This window comes from Crocodylus siamensis, chromosome 1 (assembly GCF_052110815.1).
Source record: "Crocodylus siamensis isolate JL-2025a chromosome 1, ASM5211081v1, whole genome shotgun sequence".
Classification (NCBI taxonomy): Eukaryota; Metazoa; Chordata; order Crocodylia; family Crocodylidae; genus Crocodylus; species Crocodylus siamensis.
In genome coordinates, this window is record NC_143395.1 from 48,085,170 (window position 1) to 48,112,414 (window position 27,245).

Genomic DNA, 27,245 nt, shown 5'->3' on the forward strand with positions numbered 1-27,245 from the left:
ACATACACATTGTTTCCGTGAAGACAGAAAGAAGAAAACATTTTTTTCTCCAGATTTATGGCTGCATAGAGCAGCCTAATTTTCAAATCACTCATCCTTCATTTCCTGCTCAGGCAGAAGCTATTAGTTTTAACCCCTTCACAGCTGACTTAACAGTAGTTCTTGACTGCTTAGCCAAAAAGCTGAAACCATAGCTTTTGCTACTAGACTCCATGGGCAAATTTAGAATTTTCAAACAAGCTAAGCTGCAAAGCTGGGGCATAAATCAGTTGGCTCCCTCAGCAGTGCTTGAACACAAATGTGACAATGGCCAGGAGGGTTTTAAACTTTGGGTGGGGCATGAAATAAGGTGGGTGCAACTGCATCATTGCATCCTCCATGTCAGAACTGGTGCTCCTCAGTTCTGTCCCTCCCTCCATGCACATGCTGCAAAGAAGAGAAAGAAAAGCAGCAGTGGCTATCTTCCAACATCTCCATGCTTCTATTCTGGACATAAAAATCAGCTGTGCTTAAGACATGAACCTCAATTTTGGAAGGCTATATTTTTGTAGTATGTAGTATGTGTGTAAATATAGTACTACTATGTTTTGTTATTTCCCATATTGTTTTCTGAGAGCATTCAATTATTATTTTATTAAGAGGCTTTATGGTGCTCCCATTGAAAGCCAGCTTAGTACCATTAACATGTATAAGGTACTAACATAAAATAGCCATGACCCTTATATTCATGTATTCCTTCTGAAATGTCCTGCAAAGGAGATGTAACCTGTGTTTCAATAAAGACTAAAACTACATGCAGAAAGAAATAACTATACACAACATTTCTACTATATACATCATGGCTATTAGTATCATTTCCTCAACATTTGCTGTTTGAACAGGGGGCTGCAGCAACCTGAGGCTCCACCCCCCTTCCCCTCTCTCCCCACAGAAAAGGGAGAGTTGATTAGATTCTCAGTGCTGCTTTGCAGGCCCCATCTTTAAGAGATGCAGCTGCTTTTGGAGTGCTGCAAAGGGTATGTACACATTTAAAGGGCTTTTGAAGCATTTAAAAAATGGCATCTGTTTGCACCCTAAGCATATGATAAGGTACAGAATAAGCTACGTAAGATATCCGTGAGTAAGGTCAACAGCCATTTAAGTTGTAAAAATTGTACCGGTCCTTTGCCATTTCTTATTGATCTCTTAAAGGAAGTCCACCCAATCTAAACATGCTGATTAATTCATGCATGAATGGCCTGTTCTCAGCTGTTCATACCTCCTTGAAACTCTTTACTTTGTTACTCAGAGTACCTTACCTCCATGGGCAACCTTAAATTGGACTTAGTTAGTTTCAGGATATTGGATTTTTCTGTTTATTATTATTCACTGAGGAAAATTCAATGTCAGCTTCAGTGTAGCACTGACAGCAGCTGAGATGGCCCAAAGTATTAACAACCTGTGTTATGCAATTTTCTGATTTCTAAACACATTATGCAAGTTATGCTGTAATTCAGAAGACTACTGAATGACTTAATAGGACACAATTTATCATATCCTGTACTTTAAAGAGTTCGGAGTAACTGGTAATATTTAGTATCACAAACATGTCTGAGGTAGGGAAATATTCTTGCCTCCTCTATAGCTAGAGAAACATGATTCAGACAGGTTGCACAGGTTTAGGTGGAAGTAGAATTTGTTCTCTTGCTGAAGTCATACTTACATTGCATTTCCCCTCAGAGAACTACCACATAATGGCCACTTCTACATGAGATGCTGACTGCGCAGTTGTTACTGTGCAGTCATTTAGTACTTGTATAAACAAGTGCTAAATGACTACACAGTAACCCAAGTTGCTGTGCAGTAGCGCTGACAAATGTCTTTTATGCTAGTGTGCAGTAGCCTAATACTACTGTGCAGTAGCATCATGTCACAGTTTTTGCCACATGATGCTGCTGTTCAGTAGTATTGAGCTACTGCGTGGTCAGCGTCTTGTGTAGACGTGGCCAACTTATAGGAAAACCACACTCTTCACTTAACAACTATCCGGTGTCCTCAGAGTATGCCTTCTGAATGTAACGTGACTGGACAGTCAAGGTGATTAGCAGCTTATTCACTACCAGAGAGCTTTAGAATGAATATATGCATATATTTTGACTTTTAACATTTTCCTTTATAACATCTTCATTTGTAGTTTATTGTTCATTTGTTAGTGTATTTGTTGTTATACTAAAAAGATGGATTTGGATTTTTTGTCTATTATTAGTCACTGTGGAAAATTTGATGCCAAGTATTCCACATTAGGTGCTGCTCATTTTTTATGTACATGATGTGAATACAGAGTGGTTGTGTATTTGGTATTGTATAGCTCTTTCACTAGCAAACCACAATACTTCAACTTGAAAGCCTGATTCTCTTCTCATAAATCTTCTTCCACAGACGAGAGGTAGTTAAACTGGCACTGCCATGGAATGGAATCCTGTATTAACTGAGAGGGCCTTGATTTTGAAATCCACTATTTCTCTTGGTCAGATATAATCCTAATTTTTGATGGCCTCAGGGACATACTACAAAACCCATCTATTTAGAAAGTTATTTTGTGAGGTGTGAGGCTCAGATGAGGGTAAGGCATGTAGGGCTCATAGGATTTTAGCTAAAACCTTTTCAGTTTTATAGGTTGCCTTACTTGTGCAGAGGAAGACTACTAGTTTTGTACAGCTGTTAGTCTTTGGGTTCCATGTTTTGTTGTGTGTCACTGATTTTTAATGACACAAACAAATAAATGCATATACAACAAACCCAGGACAAAAAGATGAAGGAATGGCAAGGACTGAACTGTAGATATTTTTAGGCTTTGGATGATGTCAACCCCATCTGCTGTGTAAATCAGCCACCCTAATCTTCACCCCCAATCAGGGTATGCCTGGCTTCACCTATCAGTTTCACATGGGTCCCCAGTTCCTTTTCCCCTCTCCCACTCCATGAATTGGGCTAATATTTATCCAGTCCTATTGATCACACATTTGTACACATATATCAAATGTGAGTGTGTGCCCGTCTCTGCCAATTATTTGTGCACAAATCATTTTTCACTGATAGTGTAGATAATAGTCCCACGCAGCCGCAAATGCAACTTAAAAAAAAAAATGTAAATATTTAATAAATATTTAATAAATAAATATTGCTTTTACCCTAAAAGGTTAAAGTATCCACCTCTCTGCCAAGTTTTGTGATGATAGACCACATGTACAAGATATTATCAACAGTGTATTTGAGATGGTCAACATTTAGTTTAAATACACATTCAGTGTCTTTGTATTTAAAACACAGAACCAGCGACAAAAGAGATAATATTTAGGAAATTCAAGGAATGTTAGAATTAATCATGTGAAATTTCACACCAAAAAGCCACATACTTTTAATGAAAAAACAGGAAATTAGTTCCATTTGGAGCCCATATGGGAACACAGAACACTTTTCTGAACAGAATACATTAGAATCGAATATAGTTCACTTCATCAGACCCTAGCATCACATTAGGACATTATAGATCTGTAATGAAAGATATAAAAGAAACTAGTACATGAATTAAACAGCTGTATGTAGCCTAAACTGCACTACAGTATGAGAACACAATTTGTTGTTTTTCTATTGCATATTACAGGACAAATTTTGCAAATGGATCCAGCACATCCAGCATTACGTGAACCATCATGTTGGAACATACGGCTTAATCTCACAGCTCTATAAAATAAAGAGCTCCATTTGAGAGCAATGACAATTTTCACTGCTTCATAACTGTGCCAATAAATGTATCATGTATGGTTCTCCACCATTAAAATCTAAACATATTAAAACAAAAGTTTTGAAATGAAATAATGTTGGTACAAAAATATCAAAATCATGCTTTTTGACACCTACGCACTGTGATACCCAAATCATTTTGGAGTGATCCAAAATGGAGAGAGATGAGTGTACAATATCCAAGTACAATCAGTGGAGAGAATTAGCTTCCTCCCAGAAGCCAGCTATGGTAAGCTAACCAGAAATGCTATACCAAAATATGTATCTGTAGTCCCACTCCTTGAAGGTTAGATGCCTGACTCAAAGCTGTCTATTAAGCGTGTCAGCATCCAGTGCCTAGCTGTGATGTGTCTAACTCACACCAAAAAAAACATTTAGTTCCATGCAAATTGCAACAAAAATGGCAACTTTTATTTCTGAGCAGTTGATTTTGCTGGTGTTAGAACCACACAACTTTTGCAGAAGACCTTACAGGATTCTGAACCTAATGGAATTCAAATCCCATTCTCCTGCAACCTAAAAGAGTGTCTTACATACTAGATGGGCTCTAGGGTTTGGGCTCAACTATCTTACATAATAGAGTGTTTTACATACTAGATCAGAGTAGGCAAAATATGGCCTGTGGGCCAGTTCCAGCCCCCCAGGCCATTCTATCTGGCCAGCAGGACCCCTAAAAAATGTAGTAAATTAATAGTTATTTGTTCCTGGCTGCCTGTCAAAGATGACAGGACACAGGGGCAGTAGGACCCAGAGGGAGTTGGCAGCAGGAGGCAGGAGCCCATTCCACCCCCCATCTATTTGCATACTTCCTCCCCCTGCCCTGTGGTATGAGTGTGTGTGTGCATACTCAGACAGGCTCAGAGTGTGTGTGTGTATGCACAGGCAAAGGCAGTATGTGTTTGTCTGCAGGCAGGGGCAGAGAATGTGTGTGTGCATGTGTAGGTGGGGGCACAGTGTGCATGTATGCAGGCAAGGGCAGTGTGTGTGTGTGTGTGTGTGTACAGGCAGGGGCAGAGCAAGTGTGTTCATAGGGCAAGTCCCACATGCACACCCCACCATACACATGCACCCCCCTTTGCATTGCCATATACACAGACCCCCATACCCATACCTCCTCACACACCCCAGCCACCCTTCCCCTGCAAACCCCATACCCACTCACATCCCACATATCCACACACACACATGCTCCCTCACCCCATATACCTAGATACCCACAGACCCCCACAAACATATTCCCAGCCCCTCACAATATACAAGAGAAAAAATTCATTTTAAGCTATTGTGTAATCACTTCTATGTGTACTGCACAAACACATATAAATCAGGACAAAAAATATTTTTTGAAATCAAATTAATGAATGTTGTAGATGTTTCCTTTTTAGAATATAATTTGGTATTTTAATGCTCCGAGATAGCAAACCCCCTTGCTGAAAGGGGTATTTCTGGGGGCAACGGGAGGGACTTCTGGTGGCAAAGGTCTGGGGGTAGGAGGCAGGACTTCTGGTCACAAGATGATGACCAGGGGTTGAGGCACCATGTGGCCCTTGACAGCTTACCAAAAACTCAGTCAGTAGCCCTCTACCTGAAATAATTGCCCACCCCTGCTCTAGTGGTGACCATGACATCCCCTGGTGACCACACAACATTTGCCTTGCTTCAACTCTAGGATGCTCTCCCCTTCTCACTTATCTGCCACACTTGATGTATTTGTTTAATTGAAAGGGAGGCTGCCTAAGGGTTGTGGAGTGAGCCCCAATTCTTCTGACCACCAGCAGGTTGCTTCTGGACCCCAGTGGTCTTGGTCCTGCCACCACCTGTGTGAGCCCTCTTGGCCTGCCTGCACCCTAGGGCATCTGTAGTCTTAAGGTGCTTTCTAGACTGGGCCAATTATGCTGGACCTGGCTTCAGGGCTCCAGCTTCTGCCTTGATTACTTTGGTGCTGGGCGTCCTGGCCCTGACTCTACCCAGATCTGGGCACTGAGCCTACTTTGGCTCCATCTGGGCCCCCTTACTCTATTTGGCTTCTGCCCAAGCTGGGTTGCAATCCCTCTCTAGGCTTGCTCCTGCTTTTGGGCTCAAGCCTACTCCGTGTTCTAAGGCCCCCAGCCTTTGGCAGGGCTTAAAACACCTGTGTGCCCTTAGGCACTATTGGGACCTCCATTCATTCCTAATATTCCTAACCCAAACTGCTGGAATAAACTGCAGCAGAGGAATGAACCCACTGGCTGTAACACAAACTAAACCCATGTTGGTACAAACATTAATAGTAGCTTACTGCCTATTTGTAGCAAAGCTTCCCTTTACCCTGGGTAACCTATCATTATCCCTTTCTAAGCCTTCAGCATCTTACTGGCAGGCCCCAGGGAAGCTCAGAGGTCAGCTAGGCATCCTCCTGCAGTCTTCCTACAAGGGGTACTTCTCTCTGAGACTTGCGGGGCCAGACAGCCCCTCTGGCTCAGATTCTGGGCTTACAGATTGCCTAAGTCTTGCCTTTTCTGGACAGGTGATGCCCTAGTCACCTACAGGGGTTTCTCCTCAGAGCCTGATGGCTGGTTACCCTGGCAGCTTATGACCACTGCTTTAGCTCTAACCCTGATGTCCCACTGCCTAGCAGCTAGCTCTGCCATAGACAGTCATAGCTTTTTGTCCTAGCTGCCTATTCCCTTGCAGACAACTGACCCTAAGCAGAGTTCCCCTGATTGGCTGCAGGGGAACACCTTTACTCTAATGAACAGCTAGTGGTCTGAGTGGGGGCTTGAGCCAAGGTAAAATATCTTTAGCATCCCAAAATTGAACCCAGCCCTTGGTGTTGCCAACTGATGCCTGGCAGAAGGGTTACAAATATAATACCTCCTTTTGCTATTTTATTGCCTTACAGCTTTCCTGTGCTAAAATGTGATTTCCAAGCAAATAATACTTTATTATTATATGTAATAATATATAAAATATATTTATTATACATGAGTATATGTAAATAATATATAATATTATATATGGGTAGCAGGGGCTCTAAGATATTTTACAAACCAAAGTTGTGGTCCCTAGAACTGGCAAAGTTGGATCCCCTATTGCAGCTGTGAAGTTTGGTGGGAGGGAAGGTGGAACTAAGGCTTGAGTGGACAGGGAATTGTCCAGGGGAAAACTTTAATCTATTCCTTGAGAAAAGCGTGGAACAAGGGTCTGCCTGAGAGCAAGATTTATGACAACACGCTTCACTATCTTCTTTGCAAATAAGCCCCCTTCTCAATCCAGGACAACTAATCATAGCAAAACACTCCCCTTCAGTTAAAAAGCTCCAAAATCGCCTATAGAATCAGCACCATAACTGGATCTTACACCTGCACTTCCAGAAATGTAATATATCTTATCCAGTACACTGAATGCCCTGATGGAAAATATATAGGAGAAACCAAGCAGGAACTGTATACCAGAATGAAAGCACACTGAAAATCTGTGAAAGAAAAAAATACCCAATTACCTGTGAGTGCACACTTCTCATAACACAACCACTCCCTCCAGTCTCTCAGTTCTAATTCTCAAAGGGAATTTATAAAACACCTTTCAAAGACAAGCCTCCAAACTTCATTTCATAAATCTACTAGATAGAAAAAATCATGGACTGAATATAGACATTGGATTTATGGCACATTATAACCTACCTGCCTACCATCTGATAACCTCTCTACATTTTACATGGTACATCCTATCACCAGGTCAACATTCCCCTTTCCTCTCCACCAACCTACCTGTCTCACAACTATTGTCTCACATCCCCTCTGATCTTCACTACCATTCATTTGCATTTTCACAGACCCGCGTTTTGCATATTGGCTTCTAATTCCACCCAGGAGAGCACACAAACAACAGCAGAAACCCCCTTCTTCACACTGTATGCTTGAAGAAGGATGTTTGTGCCTGAAAGCTTGCAAAGAGCAATTTTTGCAACTTTTTAGTTAGTCTAATGAAAGATATCACATTTACCCAAAGAACCTTTTCTGCCCATGTCCTTGGACTAACATAGCTACAACTAATACCCTCCCCGTCCCCCCCCAAATCACCTGCACCATTTTAAATGCAGCCCTGTGATAAGGAAATGGGTAAGTCATTTAAACAATATCCCCCAGTGAGGAAATCCCTTCTGAGTAGAGACCCAGTCAGATCTGGGACGTACAGAAATGACCGCTGTGCTCTCCCTGCTTTAAAAATCATTTAAAGATAAGAGGTAATTTATGGACATATAACCTGTTGATGGGATTTCAGGATTCCTGCTTACATAAAGGAGAGTATTAGCAAGCCTATTAAATCACATGCTGTTCTTCCCTCAACAGAGCATAGCCATTTGTGGCCCAGTATCTCTACAATCAGTAGATCATAAATAAGCATTCATAGAAGAGACCCCCTCCATTTTAGAGTTAAACTTCATAGGATTCTGTTTTCAAAGGGAATGTTTACACATTGGTAAGGGGAAGCAAACAATGAATCTTTGTAGGGATGTTCTAGAGATCTTGTATATTGACAGAGATTGACATTTAGACTCTTGAGACTACTTTACAAAAGTTCCATATCCTAAGAAGAAAGTTGCTTTTTCTGACTGAGCAACTCTACATTGAGCTATCTTCATTTATACTTTGACCTGGTTTTAGGTGGTGGAAAAGGGGGTGGGGGGAAGATTCCAACTAGAATACAAATATTCCAAAGAGAAGTTATTTGAAGACAAAGGACCAAATTCATCTTTGCTACAATCCCATTAAGGCAACAGAAGTACTTCAGGGATAAATTAGGTCTAAGCAACAAAAGCAAGAACCGTTACAGCTACTGTGTCTCTGAAAGATTTACTTAAGATATAAACATTTTTATTATACATTTTTTATCTTGAAAAATACTTAAGAGCACACATTTACAGGGTGCTTGAAGAGGATGGTGTAATATTTGTCTAGGTATTTACTAGCTTAGTTCAAGCACCTAAATCTACAGTAAAAATACATTTTGGCATAAGTCCAGGAAACAGATGGTCAGTGGCTCTAGAGAAACATTTTCAAGAATCTAGGTCCATATGGATATAACAAAATATTCCCTCTGTTTCATTTAAGTAATTTTCTGTCAGCATTTAGTAACAAGTTATGACATGTAAATAAAAGAATTTAAATGAGTCTTAGCAGTAAAATAAATTTTCTGGGCAAAAAAAAAAAATTGTTTGGTCTCCGATGTATATGTATTTAGGTGAATTTAAGGAAGGCTTTCCCGAGGAACATTCTAGTAGCTCCTCCTCTAACACAAGTTTTAATATTAGGATTTTTTATAATCTCCTAATCAGTCAGGAACCAACGCATTTATTCTTTGCGTGATTCTGTTTCTAATTCTGAGGTGAAATAAGCCAAGAACTCAGTTAAAGTTTTGGATCTTTATTTTATTTACAGTTAACACACATCTCATTTCAACCACCCTGCTGTGTATGCAACTACAATTCTGCGTTTTTGAGGTGATAGGCATGAATGTTCTGGACACTTATTTATATAAATAATCATACTGTGAATACTTCCCTTAAAATCAATAGGGTAAAATTCAGGATAAGTACAACAGAATCAAATTTTATATACTTGCTGTTCAAAAGTTATAACGCCTGTTTTTGTTGAGATGCAGAGATAGGCTTCTTGGATAGAAAATGTTCATTTATTTTCTCCTGTAATGCTTCCATGTGACTCTGATGAAGCTCTATTTCAGTGATTTCACTGGCATTACATAGGCATTAGGGCTGGAAGGAACCTTAGGAAATCATTGAGTCCAGCCCCCATATATGATCATGCCATAACCCCTCCTTACGCAATGGCTTTTGTTTCTTGAATTCGTGGCCAGCTAATTCAGCTAGCTAGTGCAGAAATTTGGGAGCATAAAAAAAATCTCTATTTTACTGTTACCCATTAAGGTTGTGTCCATACGAGCATGGACATTTGTTGTCCTCAGTGAACTCCTTTGCCAGGTGTCTTCTGGCATGTGGCAAGTTACTCCAGTTGGGGCCCCAAGTGCCTTACCTGGGATCCTGGGGGCCTTGGGGAGCTGCCAGTTGGCCAGGGAGCTCCTGTAGCTGGGAGCCTGGCTTGCAGCCAGAGCATGGCTCCAGCAGGCCAGGTTCTGGTTAGGGGCAGTGTATGCTGCTGCCACATGTGCCAGACTACTTTTTTTCCACACAGATTTTTTGACCTCTGGATCTCCTGGGGTCAAAACTCCAACCCCTGTGCTGCATGGTAGCAGCCTGGGGAATTCCTGAATGTGCAGTGTGTGGTGCCGCAGATGTGTCTATAGCGCCATATACACATAGCTATGCTTGCCTGGATGTGGCCTTAGGTATCAAATACTACCATTTTGACAATGTCCTAGGGATGTTAGTCAGTTGTTCCTTGATTTTAAATAAAGTACAGAGACTGTAATTGTGGCTGGTCCTATTATATGAGGGCCGAGAGGCAAGGAGTTCCTTAGCCATTATTTTGCATATGCATGAAAATACCAGCTATATCTAAAAGTTCCCTATTGTAATCCTAGTTTTGACTTGCAGCAACTTTTGTGGATGAAAATTTCTAAACTTGGCCCCTTTCCCAATATAATTTTATCATCATTAACGTTATTACTTGGGCAGAGTCCCTTTATTACATTTATGAAAACTAAAAAAAAAAAAATCCCCAGCATGTGATCTTAATTGAATTAATCTTGTGTGGCTTCATATTGGAGGAGGTAGATGAATCTTGAAGTGCTGCAGTTTGAATAAGTCTAAGCATTCTAGGACAGAACTATGTTCATTATTAGGAAATTTAAAATGATTAAAGTATTTTTGTTATCGTGGACTTTTTAAAGACTCAGTGGGTATGTCTACACATTTGCATTTACTGTGCTGTAACCTAAATTACTGCACAGTACAGGTGCACATTTAAACAGTAGCATCTATGGGCACCTGTCTACACATCTATGAGTGCCCATAAGGCGGAGTAAAAACGGTGACTTACACTGACTTGAGTGTAAATTTGATACCTGCACCATGCAGGTATCAAATTTATGCCCAACTAATTACTGTCCATAACACTGTGGGGACTGATTTGGGACTAACTTTAATCCCAAATCAGTCCACATACAGTGTCAATGCACTTTGATGCCTGCACTTGTAAACGCCAGCCTATTTCTGTTTACTGGACAATAATTTACTTCACAGTAAATTTAAGCCAGCATAAATGCATGTGTAGACATACCCAGTGGGCACATTCACACCAGATACTGACTGTGTGGTAGCAGAAAAATACTGTGCAGTATTTTGTCACAGCACAGACAGTGCTAATACCCTACTGCACGGTATTATTAAGCTACTGTGCAGTAGTGTCACCTAAAAGTAACTCTGGTTACTTCACATTTATTTAGTACTTGTATTAGCAAGCATTAAATAAATGCACAGTAATGACTGCTTAGTAGCATCTTGTGTAGATGCACTCGGTGAAATATACTTAAACTGCATGAAAGTTGGTTTGGTATTCTTAAAGTTCCTTAAGTTTAAAGATAAAACACACAACCTGAGTGGGACTATTTTAACTTGAATCAAGAAAAGATTAACTAACATCTTTTAATCACAGTCCTCCTGGCCAGTTGTTCTGCCATCTCTTCAAGCCATGTATTTAATATTTTGTGAGTGTTTTAGTAGTGATTTTCTTTGGAACAACCTAAAATCTTACAGTGGCTTACACTGTTTAAGATCATTTTGTCTATCTTATTCCAAACGCTATTTAAGAAGGTTCTATACTTGTATATTATGTCATAAACAATTTTCAAATTATTTGATTTCAAGAATGATAAACTGTTAGTCTCTATTACCTCTTTCACATCTGTATGACAGTACTAGATCACAGTCAACCCAGGTGTAAGTAAGCATAATTCTAGTTCAATCAGTGAAGAGATGCTCTAGCATGCTAATCTGATGAACTAGGTTTATCTTAGATAACCATGTAGACAGCAACTAATTCTGTAGAAATCACTGTATTGAGCAATAATATATGTTAATTTAATTAAATACTGCATTATGGTATACTGGATTTTTGCATTTCATTATTAATCATTATACTTACTGCAGCACTTATGTGCAGCACTTGCACGTTCAAAGCACTGTACAAATATTAATTGTATTATTCATGATGTGCTCATAATCAAAACAAATATTATTTTAATTTGATTGACACATGAAAACATACACTGTAGCTCTAAAGAAATTACATCAGTTTAGGAAAATTAAGGAAAAAAATAACATTTTATGAATTTTTACATATAAATTAATTTTCTATAGTATTTCCCTCAGTTCTTAATTACTGAAGGCATATACAAAGGTGCTTTTTCAGATCTCATTAGCTCCTTTAACTTTTTTCAATGCTTCTCATAATAAAATGGAGTTTTCAACATTTTTCATGAGGCCTTAACTGCTTTTTAATGTCAGATTTTAATATCAAACGTCAAAAACTAAATTTTCGTAAGTAGGTTTTGAGGATCTTGAACTAATATTACCGTTGCCTAATATCTGATGAGATCAAGGCCTGAAAGGCAAAACACAAAACTATATATATACTGCTGTTGCATTTTGGTCCCATTGTGGCTTTGGTCCATAGGGTGTTTGGATAAGAGTGTAGTGAGGTAATCTGCACTCACGCTTCATCTTTAAAAGACTGTTTCCCCTTGCTGCTGGTTTTATTGTGGGTGAAAACAGCCACTCCCCTCCCTCTTATGCCAGCTGCAGAGCTATGGCTTCATGAAGGTCCCTTCACTCACAACTCTACATTGCTGCCACAATGCTGACGACTAGTGCAGGGGATGCCTTGCATCCCATTTCTTTCCAGCACAGGTGTATTGTGCAGTTAACATCTCACATAATATTAACATAATTGAATGCAAAAATCTTTATAATAAGACTTACACCTTTTCACGTGATAAAATATAATTATAATATGTGAAGAATCAGACATTATTTGAAAATGTGCCTATAAGGTTTGTTGAGTCCAAGTATTTCATATGATTCACCGAAGCAATCAAGAATGGACACAAAAACCAAAATCATCAGCATACTGAAAGTCAGTAATGGAGGCATTAGTTATCCCATCCATGTGATACTGGATGCTACTGCCAAATGGATGTCTTTCAGGAGTAAGATGTAGAATAGCTGTAATACAGATATAAAAGGTTGTTGGTATAATCACACAGACATGCTTGACTTGTTATAATATTGAAGAGGTCCATTTCCATGCCATTGCTTAGGACAGTTGCTGTCATATCATTGTGAATAAGTTTCCCAATGCTAACAAATTTTGGTGGGAATCCAAATCTCACCAGGATCTTCAACAAGAACTCTCTGTTGACTGAATCAAAGGCCTTGGTCAAGTCAGTGAAGGCCATGTAAATATGTCAGTGATGTCCATGGCACTTCTGCTGCTGTTCAGCAACAAAAGTCATATTTATTGTATTTCTTAGTGGTTAGAGATCACACTAGAATGTCCTCAGCAAGGAAAGTGAGTCTGTTGAAGAGAATGAGGGTGAGGTTCTTCCCAGCTATGGATAGGAGTTCAAACCATGATAGACTGGATTTCAGCAGTTATCTTTTTTCTTGAATATGATAACACTTTTGGCATCTCTCAAGTCACTGGAAATTTGTTCATGTTTCTAAATGTTCATAATAATGATGTGTAGTTGGTGAAGGAAATTTTTCTACCTTTCTTATAAATTTCAGCTGGTATTCCATCAGAACCACATGCTTTGTTTGCTTTGTTTATTCTTTATTTGCTTAATGACTGTCAAGGACATTTATTAAATTAATGGATTTGTAAGGTAGTCATTCATGGGGTGTTGTGGAATGACTGATGTTATTGTCTTCGACATTAGAATCTTGTTTATGGACTTCTTGAAAGTGCTCTTTCCACCATGCATTGATGGTGGACCTCTCTGTAAAGAGTGTTTTTCTGTCCTTGGACCTCAGAGGGATGGCTGCTTCCATGCTAGGCCCATAGATAGCTTTGATTGCGCTAAAGAAACTGCACATATCCTGGTAGCTGGCAAACTTGGCCAGCACTTGTTCTTTTGCTCTCAAATTTTCCTCTGAGTCAGGGCTTTAATGTAGTAATAAATTTCTTGATTCTGTTTGGAGTTGCTGGCATTCTGCTAAGCTTTGAAGGCCCTCCTTTTCCTGTCAATGACAGCTTCACTTGCCCTACTGTTCTCTTCAGTTCTGATGTTTCTTTGTGAAGAATCTTAGAGATTCTTTCTGTGCCTTATGGATGCCTTTCTGAGGCTTTCCCAGCAATCAATGTTGTCAAGATCAACAGTTTCTCATTGAGTCACTGCTCAATGATCACTTTTAGGAAGGTCTTTCAAGGACTCAACGTTGAATCTTTTCCTTGGTTGCTTCTTTTGTTTAGATTGTTTCAGGGCTATACTAATGGACATGATGGAATGTATCAAACAATGATTAGTTTGATAGTGTTACTACTGATAGTTTTGCAGTGTTACCATCAGCAATATCTTCAGAAAATCCTCCATATCAATTGCAACAACAGAAGAATGAATGCCAGCATTCTGGCTCAAGCAAACTCCACTAGCATTGAAGCCTTGTTTATACAGAACCATTTCAGTTGGTCAGGACACATCCTAAGGATACCTGATACTCATCTCCTCTGCTCCCAACTCACCAATGATCACTGCTATAGAGGTGGACAAAACAAAAGATTCAAGGACACCTTGAAGGCCAGTTTGAAGTATTAACATCAATACCTCGGAGACTCAAGCATTCAATCATTCCCAATAGCACTGCAATATATGACAAGGTATTGATCATTTCAAGCAAACTCATCTCACTATGAAGGTGGATAAATGAGACAGATAAAGGGAAAGAGCTATAACCTGACATCATTAGGATATACTCCTTCATGCCAGAACTATTTGTCACGTCTGCAGTTAAACATGCAGATTTCAGATTGGCCTCCTCAGTCATCTATGGACTCACTGATGACTTCCTTATTTACTGGAAAACTGTCATCCTCAAATCAAGTGACTGCCACCATCACTGATGATAAGGATTGTTATATTTCTATTGCTGATATTTCTCAATTTTTTAATTTGAAAGGTGATAACTCCAATGATATACTAATTGCCTTTTGGATTAGCTACCCTATGAAACTGCAAAAACAAAAATTGTTTTTTACTCCACATACCATTAACATCTGAAAATACATTGTATTTTGGGGCTGGTAAATTATGGTATTTTTCCAAGGGAAGGATGAGATATAGTAGATAAAACAAAATTCTGAGTCAATATTTGGAAAGAATAAAAAAGCATGTTATTTTATATTAAAGGTGAATTGATAAACATCAGATTGGGTGAAAATGCCTGCATAATCTATAAAATGAACAACAATTAATTGAACAGCAGTGCAGAGGAAAGAAGCTTTGGCATTATACTAGCACTGGATACAGAGGGAAAAAGGTGAAGAGTGACTAGGTTGCTGTAGCCCTTATGATATAACAATGATGCTTCAGCATTTTTCATTTGCACAATTTCTTTCAGAGGACAGGATTTGGGGCTTACTGTATAAGAGGATTATAAAATCAATATAAAATTTACTTCTATAATGACATTACTGGATGCCTCATTCATTTCTTAACAATCTAATATATGTAAATATTTCTTTTTCTTTTGATGCCATTGATTTCAACAATTTCAGATACTAAAAGCAAGTGTGATAGGGCTTGCAAACCTCAAATTAAAGACATAAGGTAGACAGCCCTGCTCAGTCAATTTGTCTCTTCATATACAGCAGTGCAAGACTTACCATTAACATTGGCTCCTTTCAAACAAGGCAGGCATAGAGGCTGGCTAGGCCCTTCCCCATTCTCTTCCCAGAAACAAGCCCAAGAATGGAAAGAAGGGCAAAAAGGACCAGGTGGAAGAAGGGTTATCCCGTACCTGAACCCCACCCCCGCACACACACACACACTGACACCCCCCCGAGCACTAGTCATTTTGGTAACCTCTAAAGAAAGTATGGCATGAAGCTTTCTTGTAGCCAAGCAGGGACTGCTAACATCATTCCCAGAGCAAGAGAAGGACCAGCACTGAACAGGCACTAGATAGCCAGCCAAGATGGAGAGGAGAAGGGCCTGGACAACTTGTGGACTTTATAAAAGCTGTAGGCCCCGTTGGGGTGGGTTTCATAGATTTCATAGACATCAGGGCTGGAAGGGACCTTGGGAGATCATCGAGTCCAGCCCTGTGACAAAGGATGCCTTTTGGTGCGGACAGGGATGGGAAAAAGAGGGGCAGAGGGTGCTATCGAATTGCTTGTTGTTATTGTTTAAACTTGAATAATATGATTCCTTGGCAGGAAGGGGAAGATAAGCCTCCCCTCCAATCCCCCTCCCCTCCCCACCCCATGAGAGAGGAAGATCTGGGTGTGGGAGGGACACTGGGTGAAAGGGAGAAATCCCTGCAGGTATGAAGCATGGGAGTGGGAGTAGGTAAGGATGGGAGAGAATGTTGAAGGAAATAAAAATGTTGTCTTCTTTTATGAAGTTAGGGAATGAGGGTTGGGAAGTGAGGTTGTGTTGAGTAGGGAGACATGCTTTCCAAGATGAGAGACAGGGGACTGGGAATTGGTGGTGGGATGGGTTTTTTATTTTGAATTTTAGGGAATTTTAAGAGGAGTTTGGCTTGTTTGCTGTTTTATTTTCAGAGATCCTGGTTTGATAAAAAATGCAAATTATCTGGTTAAAACCCCCAAATCCACATTTTTCCGTGATTAAAATAAAACACTGCTATATATATAGGTATCAACTGAACACAATATTTTATTAATATATTTACAATTTTAAAGCAATTTGGAAGCTTACCAGTGCTTCAATCACTATAATAAAATCAAATCTAAATAGCTATAAATGTTGGTGTTTTTTATCATGGAAAATCAGAGCTACCCCTTCCCCCTTTACTCACCAGCACATGAGTCCAGTTGCGGCTGCTCCCTCTTAACTGCCTGTTGGCACTGAGCAGCTCTGATATTCTGGTGCCCTAGCTATGCCATTGCCCCTCACTCCTGACCCACACTCCTGCCCTATATCCCCCCAACCCCCACTCCCAACTCACACTCCTGACATATATCCCCCCAACACCAGCTGGTGCCCCTCACTCTTCAACCATAGCCCTCTGGGCCTTGACGGTGCCTGTCATTTCCCAAACACAGCCCTCCCCACTAGACCCCCTCACTCCCCACCCACATCCCCCAACCCCCCTAGCCCTGCCAAATGGGGCTCCCAGCTACCAGGGATACCTGGGTCCACAGCTTCCTGCACCCTGCAGTGGCTCCCAAACCCCAGCTGCTGCCCACAAGAGGCAGCAGCTGTTATTGCAGAGTCTAGCTCCCCCTTCCCCCTAGGCAGCACAGCCAGAGCAGAGCCCACTGTGGACATGGATGTGGGCTGCCCACTATGGGTTCACTGGCCACTATGGGCCTACAACCAAGTGAGCAGAACCTGGCATGGCACAACAGAGCAGGCTGGGCAGGGAAACTCATTGCTGCCACTGGGAACTCTACATTGGCATGGTGAGGCACCCCACCTGGCAGCAGTGAGTGGCACAACTCTGCATAGCCTCACTGTGGCAGCACAGGGCTTACAGCAGCAGCACTGAGCTTCCCTGCCCCCCTCTGCCCTACTGCACCGCATCCCGCCTGCTGGGGTGCAAAGGCCCCAGTAGGAGGGAAGCAGGGTGGGGAGCCAACAGCAGGTAGCCCATCCATGCCCTATGCAAAAATCTGGGGGGTACATGTCCCCCATGTCTCCCACAGGAGTGTGCATAGTGGCAGGGTGCCAGCCCCTTCCCATCCCCCAGATGAGCCACCTGTTGCTCTATCACACTCCCTGCCTGGGCTCTACAGCCACGCATTCACACCTCAGGCCCCAAGCCCCGAGCTCCATGCATTGCCCCAGCTGGGCAGCCACCCCAGCCCTGCCCAATTCCCTCCCCACCAGACTTACCTGCAGGTAGCTGCTCTCCAGGCTGCCTGGCATCCATGCACATGTGTACATGCACACTTGCACATGGTGCCCCCTGCTGAAAGCCCTTCTCTTGCTTGCCTCCAGTTCCTTAAAATGATAACATCCATTTCTTTTTTCTTAAAAGGAGAACATCCGGGTTTTACCACATTTTTCCATATTGAGCATAAAACCCAGAGCCCTACTTATTTTAATACTTTATTCTATTTTGATAAGCACTTTCTCTGTTAGTGTCAACTCTCCTGAGCCTTTCTTGGGAGAGGTAGCAGAGAAATCTAATAAATAAATAAATAAATTGCTACCATATTACTGCTTTTTTCTCCTATCCATTCTACCAGCTAGGACTCCACTCTGTCCAGGCACTAAACAAAGAAGCACGTAGAGAAGAAGCAGACGGACTCTATGGCTGACTGCAGAGCAAGCAGCAAATTAGTTTACGGAAACCAAGTGGGGCTACTACCATACTTTATGATAATCTAGCTGGATTTGTGAGAGCCCACTTACTGTAGAAATGTTGCCAGAGGTAGGCCACTTGGCAGATCTAGAAATGCTGTGCAGAACTAAAGTTATCAGGCCAAAATTTTCCCTGAATTATCCCATCTAACTTCTGTGAAGCTTTGGAGTGGCTCCTAAGGCTTTGCCTTCAAAAGAAAATTAAACATAAGTTATGTTGGTATAAAAGGTTAGCTGTTTTGCTGGTATACTTATATCAATTCCCTGAAGGAAAGAAATAAACTGAATGTGTAGATTTTTTGTGTGTGTATCATTGCATCTATTCTTTGGAGTTAGATCCATTTTGTGTATTGTGTCTTGGAGAGGTGACATGGAAGAAAAGAGGAATAATCTTTATGAAAACTAGCAACTCTCTACCATGATATGATAAAAGCAGAATCATAAAGAATAATGCAAATTGGGTAGCACCCCTTGCTGATAAGTTGCAGAAAATGCGTACAGACACTCAATACACAAGATCCTTCCCCCACAGATAACATAATTTTGTAAGTATTCGGGCCAGACAGTGACCTGACTCAGGTGGCCTACTGATATATAAATTAAATCCTTAAGGAACAAAGTCCTTATGAATAATCTGGGATATCATTACATGACAACAGAACCACAATGCACTCTGTTGACATTCATCACTTATTATGAGTAAAAACACTAATCATAAGATCATGACTCCAGCTCAAAGGAGCCTATAGTTCATGACTGTAAGGGCAGTCCCAGCCATGCAGGCCATTCACAGGTGGGACCCAGAAACCTCATAGCTGACAGGGCTCTGGGTCAGCTGCACAACTCTAGGTCCTGGCTGCACATGAGGCTGCATATGGGATGAAGAGCTCAGTGTAGGGCCAGGGTTTTCACGTACCCCTGAGCTCACAGAAACTGTGATCCCCAGGGCTTGGGGGTTACACCCCTGGGCTGGGAGCCCTATCAGCTGATAGGGCTCCCAGCTGCAGGGGAGACCTGCTACACATGCAAATTAAAGCTCAATAGCAAGCACCTATAAAGTTAGTAAACATTTTCAAGGTCTAACTTTATAGCTGGTTAGAACTTTTTATGGCATTATAAGTACTTTGCATGTATAGCTGGTCTCAAGGTAATTGTACAATTAACTAGTTAATTGTGTAACTGTGTGTGTGGGGGGGGGCTCTGGGTGAAAAAATAGAAACCAAAACCACAGCCAACCAAGAAGAACCTTGTGCTCCACACTGCCATCACTCGGAATGCATATAAATGAAAAAGACTAGTTTTATGGAGGAATAATCAGCCAACTTCATCTCATGTTGATATTCATGTTCTATGGACAGACTCTGAAGTACAGGATTATATAATATGCCATAAACAGTATTATGACTCAGTTACTGCAACTTGAAGGCATCTTATTTTTTGGTGAGAGCGTTTACAGAATTCTGATTCAGATTAGCAGTTTAAACTAGTACTCTAGTCACCTAAAATCCATCTTTCATTTAAGCTACTTATTTTCACCAAGAACTTAATGCCCAAAAACAATTATAAGTTTCAATATTTAGTGAGACGCTGCATGACTGTCAATGAGAAGAAAGCCATTCCACAGCCAGTAATTACATGTCATAATCAGACATCACATCACACAATCTGAAACATGACACAAAATGTCGTATCCCTCTTACTTTAGGCATTAACAATTTCCATTATTTTGCTTCTTATCAGACATAATGATCTTAAAAGGATACAATAGAAAATTATGTTCCAACATGCATTTCGATTGTGGAGATCCAAGTGTGAATTCCTGAAGATATGATATTACTTTGTGACATTCTTTGGGAAATAAATCTCTAAGTGAATACTTTTGTTCATACACACACATACTTTTTTCAGCCTATGACCGTAATTACATTAATGATATTCTTCAATTAAATCTGAGTTAGCATCTCTAGAAAATGGATAATGCATTTACTACAGGCAGGCAAAAGTCTGTTCATTATGCAATGAGGTCAAAGGGCATTGTTTATTTCGCCATGTGAATGAAGTACAATGAACCAAGGTTTCCCTCACATGCTTCTTTTAGACAGGCAGATAAATAATCAGGTTGTGCATCTAATACTACCCTTCATTTGGTCAAGCTGTGACCATTTTGAGGCTCATTAAACACAGAAATAGAGAATGAATTAGTGATACTGTCATTTTTTTAAATGTAAAATCTCTTGCAGTCATATGGTTCAGTGCTTAGACTACTGCACAATCTCCAGACTCACATTATTCCATTTTTAATGGTATAAAAACCACTGTATCCAAATTCAAGATTGGACTTTTCTTGTTTCTAATTTTTTGCTCAGAAATCCAAGGTAAAATGAGAAGAATTGATCTACAAAGTTATCAATTTTTTTTTCTCCTTACTGTGATTTTCAGCTATAGTAATTTGCATGAATTCAGCAGCCTTCGAGGTCTTTAAGTCCTGCCCAACAGTTAGAAATACAATCCACAGCTCAATTGAAATGCATGCTGCATCACTGAAACTGTCCTTTCTATCTAATAACACTAGTTACGTTTCATTATTACTTTCCCATTAAGTATCAAGTATATTCTAGATGAAACTTGATTTCAGTTTTACGGGGTGTGGGTTGAAGGTGGGTTGGGAAGGTAGTACGAGGTTGTGCATTTTTATCTATATAAGACACATCTTGTTATTTATCTTATTGTTATAAGATTCTGAGTCATAATCATAAGTTTTTATCTTCAGCTAGTTGCAAAATCCCTTAGTGATCATTTTAGAAGGTAGTTACATGGTGATGAATAACTGATTATTTCCAATACAAAAGCAGCCTAATTTGTTCTTATATTATATTACTAGTGAAGGAAAAATGATCAGTGAAGGAAAAATGATCAGTGGTAACAAAAAGATAAGCAGTCCACAATTGTTTATATCAGGGGTTTACAAAAAGTCAGCAAGAAAAATGACAAAAAAGTATGTTAAATATCACAATTGCTCTCAATTTGCATAATCTTAACTCACTAGATACTCCAGTTTTTTGGAGGAAAATATTCCATTAAAGAAAAAAAAATAAACAAATTTAATGCACTCTGTTTCTTCTTCTGTTCATGTAAAAGGTTTTAAAGTGCTCTGATGCAAAATGCCAAATGACATACTTCAAAGACAATCAATATTTTCTTCATTTGCTACTAAAAGGGAACATGCTTGTGTGTCATTGTTGCTAGATTTGCACGTAGATAAGTCTATTGTATTTTAAAATGATCTCCATCTTAGAAACCTTTACTGTAATATCTTATATCTGTATAAGCAGAACACAGCCCCAGCTGACCTACAAACTAAAGGTAATCAATGTTCCAGTGTCTCCTAGCAAAATTTAGTACAGCATATCTGAAAACAAATACTGTAAATCAGAGACTAAGCAGCAACAATAATTTATTATGAACCATAAATATCTGTCCATTGTACATAATATAGTTCCCTATAATTCAGATTTCTTGGGAAAAGAAAATATAACCCAGAAAAGAATGTTATTTCCCATTTTTAGAGCAGAGTCCATTTTCTCAGCTTTTTCTCTTATGTTGTATCATTATCAATTCTAACACAAAGGGCCAATTACTCAGAACTCCCAAATGCTTTTAAAGCAAGTGTGTTCAGCTAATCAGATCCATTTTCTTTTAGTTTTAACAGCAAACCTAATTCAATTATGTCTGAAAAACAATCACTCCTGGGTCAGTTTGGATGCAGAGCCCATTTCCAATTATGGACGACGTTTTTCTATTTATCTGGACTTAAGTTTTTTAAAGTATCACAAATGTTTATAAACATACCTTCCAAGAGAATGGAAACATCCTACACTTATCCATACACTTTATTTAACCAATCCAAGGCATATACAATGAGGGAATGAGCTGGAACTCAGAAAGAACTTGAAATTATCCTGGCAACCCAAATCCACTGCCAAGGAATGAACAGAAAAGAAAGCAAAAATTCAGGAAAAGAGGTCTCCTTTTATGCCAGTCAAAAGACAAGTAAAAGGATTTGCATGTCATTGGCCACATCTACACGTGCATCTGACTGTCCAGTAACTGCCAGTACTGTGCAGTCCCAGCACTGCATGGGTCATTTCTGACTCTGCCATACAGTAGCAATGAGCTGCTCTACTGCATAGTAACTCATTGCTGCTGCGCAGTAGCAGCAGCATCATGGTTCATGTCTTCCAGTGCTACATTGTCATAGTGATGAGCTACAATGCTTTAGCTTATTGCTATGGCAATGTAGCATATCGTGTAGATGCACCCAATATTGACAAGTAAGGAAACAGAAGTCTTTCATAGGAGACTATATTGGTTGGGTTCTCAACTATAGGTGGCAGAGCTTGGGATAGGGAAGTTAAAAGAGGGATGTACATTCAAGAACATTCATGGTGGAAACTACAGCTAAGTCCCTAATTGGTGCTCCCTTATCCCAGTATAAGATGCAATTCTCTTCTATGCCATGGGCAGAAGATGTTTAAATGACAAATTACCCCTAGAAAAAGATCTTTGTGCAGCTCCATTCTGCCATACACCTGCTTATTTAAGAAGAGGGACAATGGTATGGAGTTTAGGGATAAATTGATGTGAAGCTCTTTTTGCAGAGTTTCTTTAACAATTGCTCTGCCAGGGGAGTGATAATCAATCCCTGTTATGGAGCAAAGGAGCCAGCTCTTCAGCAGCCCCAGAACTCCAAACTCTGAGTTGTCATTACATTGCTAATTTTAATTTTACATAAAATTATTTTACAAAATGTTAATGTTACATAAGATCATACTTATGCCCACTTAAATCCAAAGTAATTCTATCAATTCTTAATTAACATATTACTTGATTCTGCATTCTGTGATATTTTCATTGATCTTTAATAAAAGTATTCAAAACAATATAACAGAAATACACAATTTTTAAATTGTAGGACATTTTAATACATTCCACAATATAATAAATGTAACAGTGAGAAAGGATCAAACTTTTGGGGCACCATGCTGTGATGTTATTATTTTTCATGACAGCAGGCCATCATGAAGTTGGTCTCACGGGCAGTCTGCCTTGTCTTTCCTGCCATGACTTGATGTATTAAACTAGATGGTAAATTGCGGAAGGCTGCCCACTAAGTTCCCTGATGCCTAGGGTATACACGGCTCTGACCTTTCCTATACCATGTCCCACGCCTCGCAGATGACATCCAAATTCAATACTAGGCCAAAGGCCCACACTACCCACTATAACTCTCCCAGTTCCTTTGTTGAGCCACACTTGGCCTCAGGCCCAAACTAAACCTTAGGTGTCCAGAGACTAACCTTGGCCTCTACATCCCCTCACTGGGGCCTCCATTCTATGCCCTCTCACTAGGGCCTTATGCCCTCTCACTAGGGCCATCAGCTGCTCACTAAACTCTTTGGAGCTGGCCTGTGCACAGTCCTCCAGGCCACTTCTATGGTCCTACTCTGCATGCCCCTGTGCAGCCCTTCAGGCCTGCCTATGCAAACTCTACTCTGCACCCACTCAGCATAGTCCTTCAGGTTGCCCATGTGCACTCTACTCTATGCAGCCTACTTCTTTTGCTACGCCCCCTGACTGGGGCCATTTCTCCACCCCCCTCACTGGGCCACTTTTGCAGTCTGAGCAGTCTGAGCACTTAAAGAAAATAAATATTGAAAATGATAGGAAGGAAGATGATAGGAAAAAATAAAATGTAAATGCTTAAATTAACTGTAATATTTCTCTTGAATTGTTGATTATCAAATCCAATGTTCACATTTTAGCCACAAACTATAACAGATTCAATAAAGACCTTTAAGCCCTTACTGTAGCTTCCAGCTGGTGAGGGATATAACAATTGACAAAGATATAGCAAGACATAAAGACTTTTTTGAAGATATCTTGTATTAGATCCTTCTAAGCAGCTCCAGTTTACTTCTTATAAATGACAGAAGGTAATAAAACATATGGAACTCAAATTTACCAAATATTTTCAGCAAAATAATGACCACCCTCTCACACATGCATAAACCAAAAACAAGAATAAAGGGAAAAGATAGAAAAATATAAAAAGGGACAGCAAGCCAGCAACGATCAGGAAAAAAACCACAACTTTAAATTTTGAGATAGAAAACTTCATACAGTCAGCACATTTCAAATCAGCACATTAGTAGGAAGATACAATTTACTGAAGTAGCCAGAATAAGATCTATCAGATTGAGGAATAATCTGTCACAGGAAATGAGGGCATGACCCTAACTTGGGATATTTAAATGTTAGGCTGAACAAAGTATAGGTAACAGACTGTATAATCTTGCACTGGGCAGGATGAGCTAGAACATCTTTTTCAGCTTCAGTCCTAGACATCCTTTTTCAGCTTCCTTCTGTCCTAGAAAAAATTTGCTTACATCTGCTGTTTAAATGAAGAATCTGCTTAAAATCAGATTGTTTCTAAATAATTACAATATGTGTTAATCTGCAAATGCAAATGACCTCTTCTGTGTCTCAAGGGGCAAGCAGAAAGCTCCTGAAACTGAACTATGAATGGGTCTTGTTGTGACCTGTGGTTCCTTAATAAAAGTAGTTACAACATAGTAAAATGTGTGTGTAAATATTCTTGTAAAATGTGTCTAAAATTTTAATAAAATTTTAAAAAGTCTGATCTACCCTCTGCCTAAGGGATCTAATTGACCTCTGGGATAGCCTTAATTGGATTTCTTATATTACTTAAGCATCCCATGTCAACTGGAGTCTAGTAAATTGTGTACACAGATATGTATCTGTGGCATGGCTTACTAGCCAATCAGATACATGCTGCTTGATTGCTTTTGAAACTGAAGAACAACATGTGCTTATTGTCTATGCATTTAAATGGGTTTTATTTTAATAAGATTAATGTCATAGTAAATCCCCTAAAGTTCTGTGAAATTCTTTCATTAAAACTATTATTTAGAATAATATAGTTGTACTGTTTAACATATTTTAAATATCTGAATAAAATATTTCTCTATTTTCTCTTCCTCATAACACCTACAAAATAGTATGTTACCATTATACTCTTTATTAGAAAAAAGATAAGGGCTTATTCCTAATACTTAAATACTTTTGAAAAACTTCAAAATAGGAGGGAAAATAGCTTAAACAAATGTATTTGAAGTGTTTTTGATGGAGGAGGGATTGTGGCTTTGACCACCTTACAACCCATACCACCACCACGTTGCAAAAATACATCAAAACAAATACTGCCAGAGCTAGGAGAAACTTGAAAAATTAAATCACAATATATCAGTGAACCAAAAGACTATTTCATCATATAAATTTTGAAGGAGGTATACAGTCCCACTAGGGGGAATGCCTTACTGGACTTGGTGTTGGCTATAGGGGAGGACCTGGTAGGGGAGCTGCAGATTTGTGGTCACCTTGGGGACAGTGAGCACCAATCAATCGAATTCACCATACGGCATAGGGTGGAAGTGCTTGACTTTAGGAAGACTAACTTCAGTGTGCTTAGGAGTCTAGTCAATGACGCACTGCAGGATAAGAGCATTGGTGAGACAGGAGCCCAGAAAAGGTGGTCATTTCTAAAGGAAGTGAGCCAAAAAATTCCTTGACTAAACAGGGAAATCCAGGGTAGCCTAAGGGCAAAAAAAGAAGGCATATCAGTGGTGGAAGCAGGGGGGTAGCTACCAAGGAAGAGGATACCTACTTGACCTGCACTTGCAGGGAGGTAGTTAGAAAAGCCAAAGCAACTACAGAACTGAGGCTGGCAAAACAAATTAAGAACAACAAAAAGTCTTTTTTTAGGTATGTAGAGAGTAAAAGGAAGGCACAGGGCAGCATAGGACCCCTACTAAACAAGAAGGAGCAACTAGTGACAGATGGGGGGACAAGGCTGAGCTATTCAATGAGTTTTTTGCCTCAGTGTTCCTGAGTAGGGGTCAAGATAAATCTCCTAATGGGTTCTTAGATGCGCATAGAGGGACACCAGCCCACCAACTGTCAATACTGACTTGGTGGAGAGTCACTTGGATGGACTGGACGTGTTCAAGTCAGCAGGTCCGGATGAGCTGCATCTGAGAATACTAAAGGAATTGACCGGTGTCATAGCAGAAGCACTGGCACAGCTGTTTGAGTGCTTGTGGCACTTGGGTCAGATCCTGGAGGACTGAAAAAAGGGCTAATGTAGTCCTTATTTTCAAGAAGGGGAGGAAGGAGGATCTGAGAAATTATAGGCCAGTCAGTCTCATCTCCATCCTTAGAAAAGTCTGTGAAAAGATTATGAAAGATCATATTTTGGGAGTCCAGCAGGGAAACCAGCATGGATTCATAGCAGGTAGATTAGGCCTGACCAATCTGATTTCTTTTTATGACAGGGTCACAAAATGCTTAGATACAGGAGTAGAGCTGGATGTCGTTTTCTTGGATTTTAGCAAGGCCTTTGATACAGTACCTCATCCCATTCTCATACATAAATGAAGAGGCTGTGACAGAGATATTTACACAGCCCAGTGGGTGGCAAATTGGCTTAGTGGCCATACCCAGAGCATGGTAGTAGATGGGTTGGTATCGATCTGGAAGGATGTGGGTAGTGGGGTCCCGCAGCATTCTGTCCTTGTACCTGTACTCTTCAATATCTTCATCAGCGACTTGGATGTTGGTGTGAAGTGTACTCTGTCCAAGTTTGCAGATGATACTAAATTGTGGGGTGAAGTGCACACTCCAGAGGGTAGGGAATGATTGCAGGAAGACCTGGACAGGTTAGGAAAGTGGGCAGTACACAATAGAATGCAGTACAACAAGGACAAATGCAGAGTGCTGCAGCTAGGGTGCAAAAATATCCAGCACACCTACTGGCTGGGAAGTGACCCTCTCAGCAGCACAGAAGCAGAAAGGGATCTTGGAGTCACAGTGGACTC

General features: G+C 40.1%; 1 protein-coding gene across 3 annotated transcripts in view; it reads right to left on the reverse strand.

The window, feature by feature from the left end:
- The window catches only part of KHDRBS2 (KH RNA binding domain containing, signal transduction associated 2), a 736,982-nt gene that overhangs the window by 486,363 nt on the left and 223,374 nt on the right, over positions 1-27,245 (reverse strand). The gene's annotated exons all lie outside the window — the stretch shown is intronic.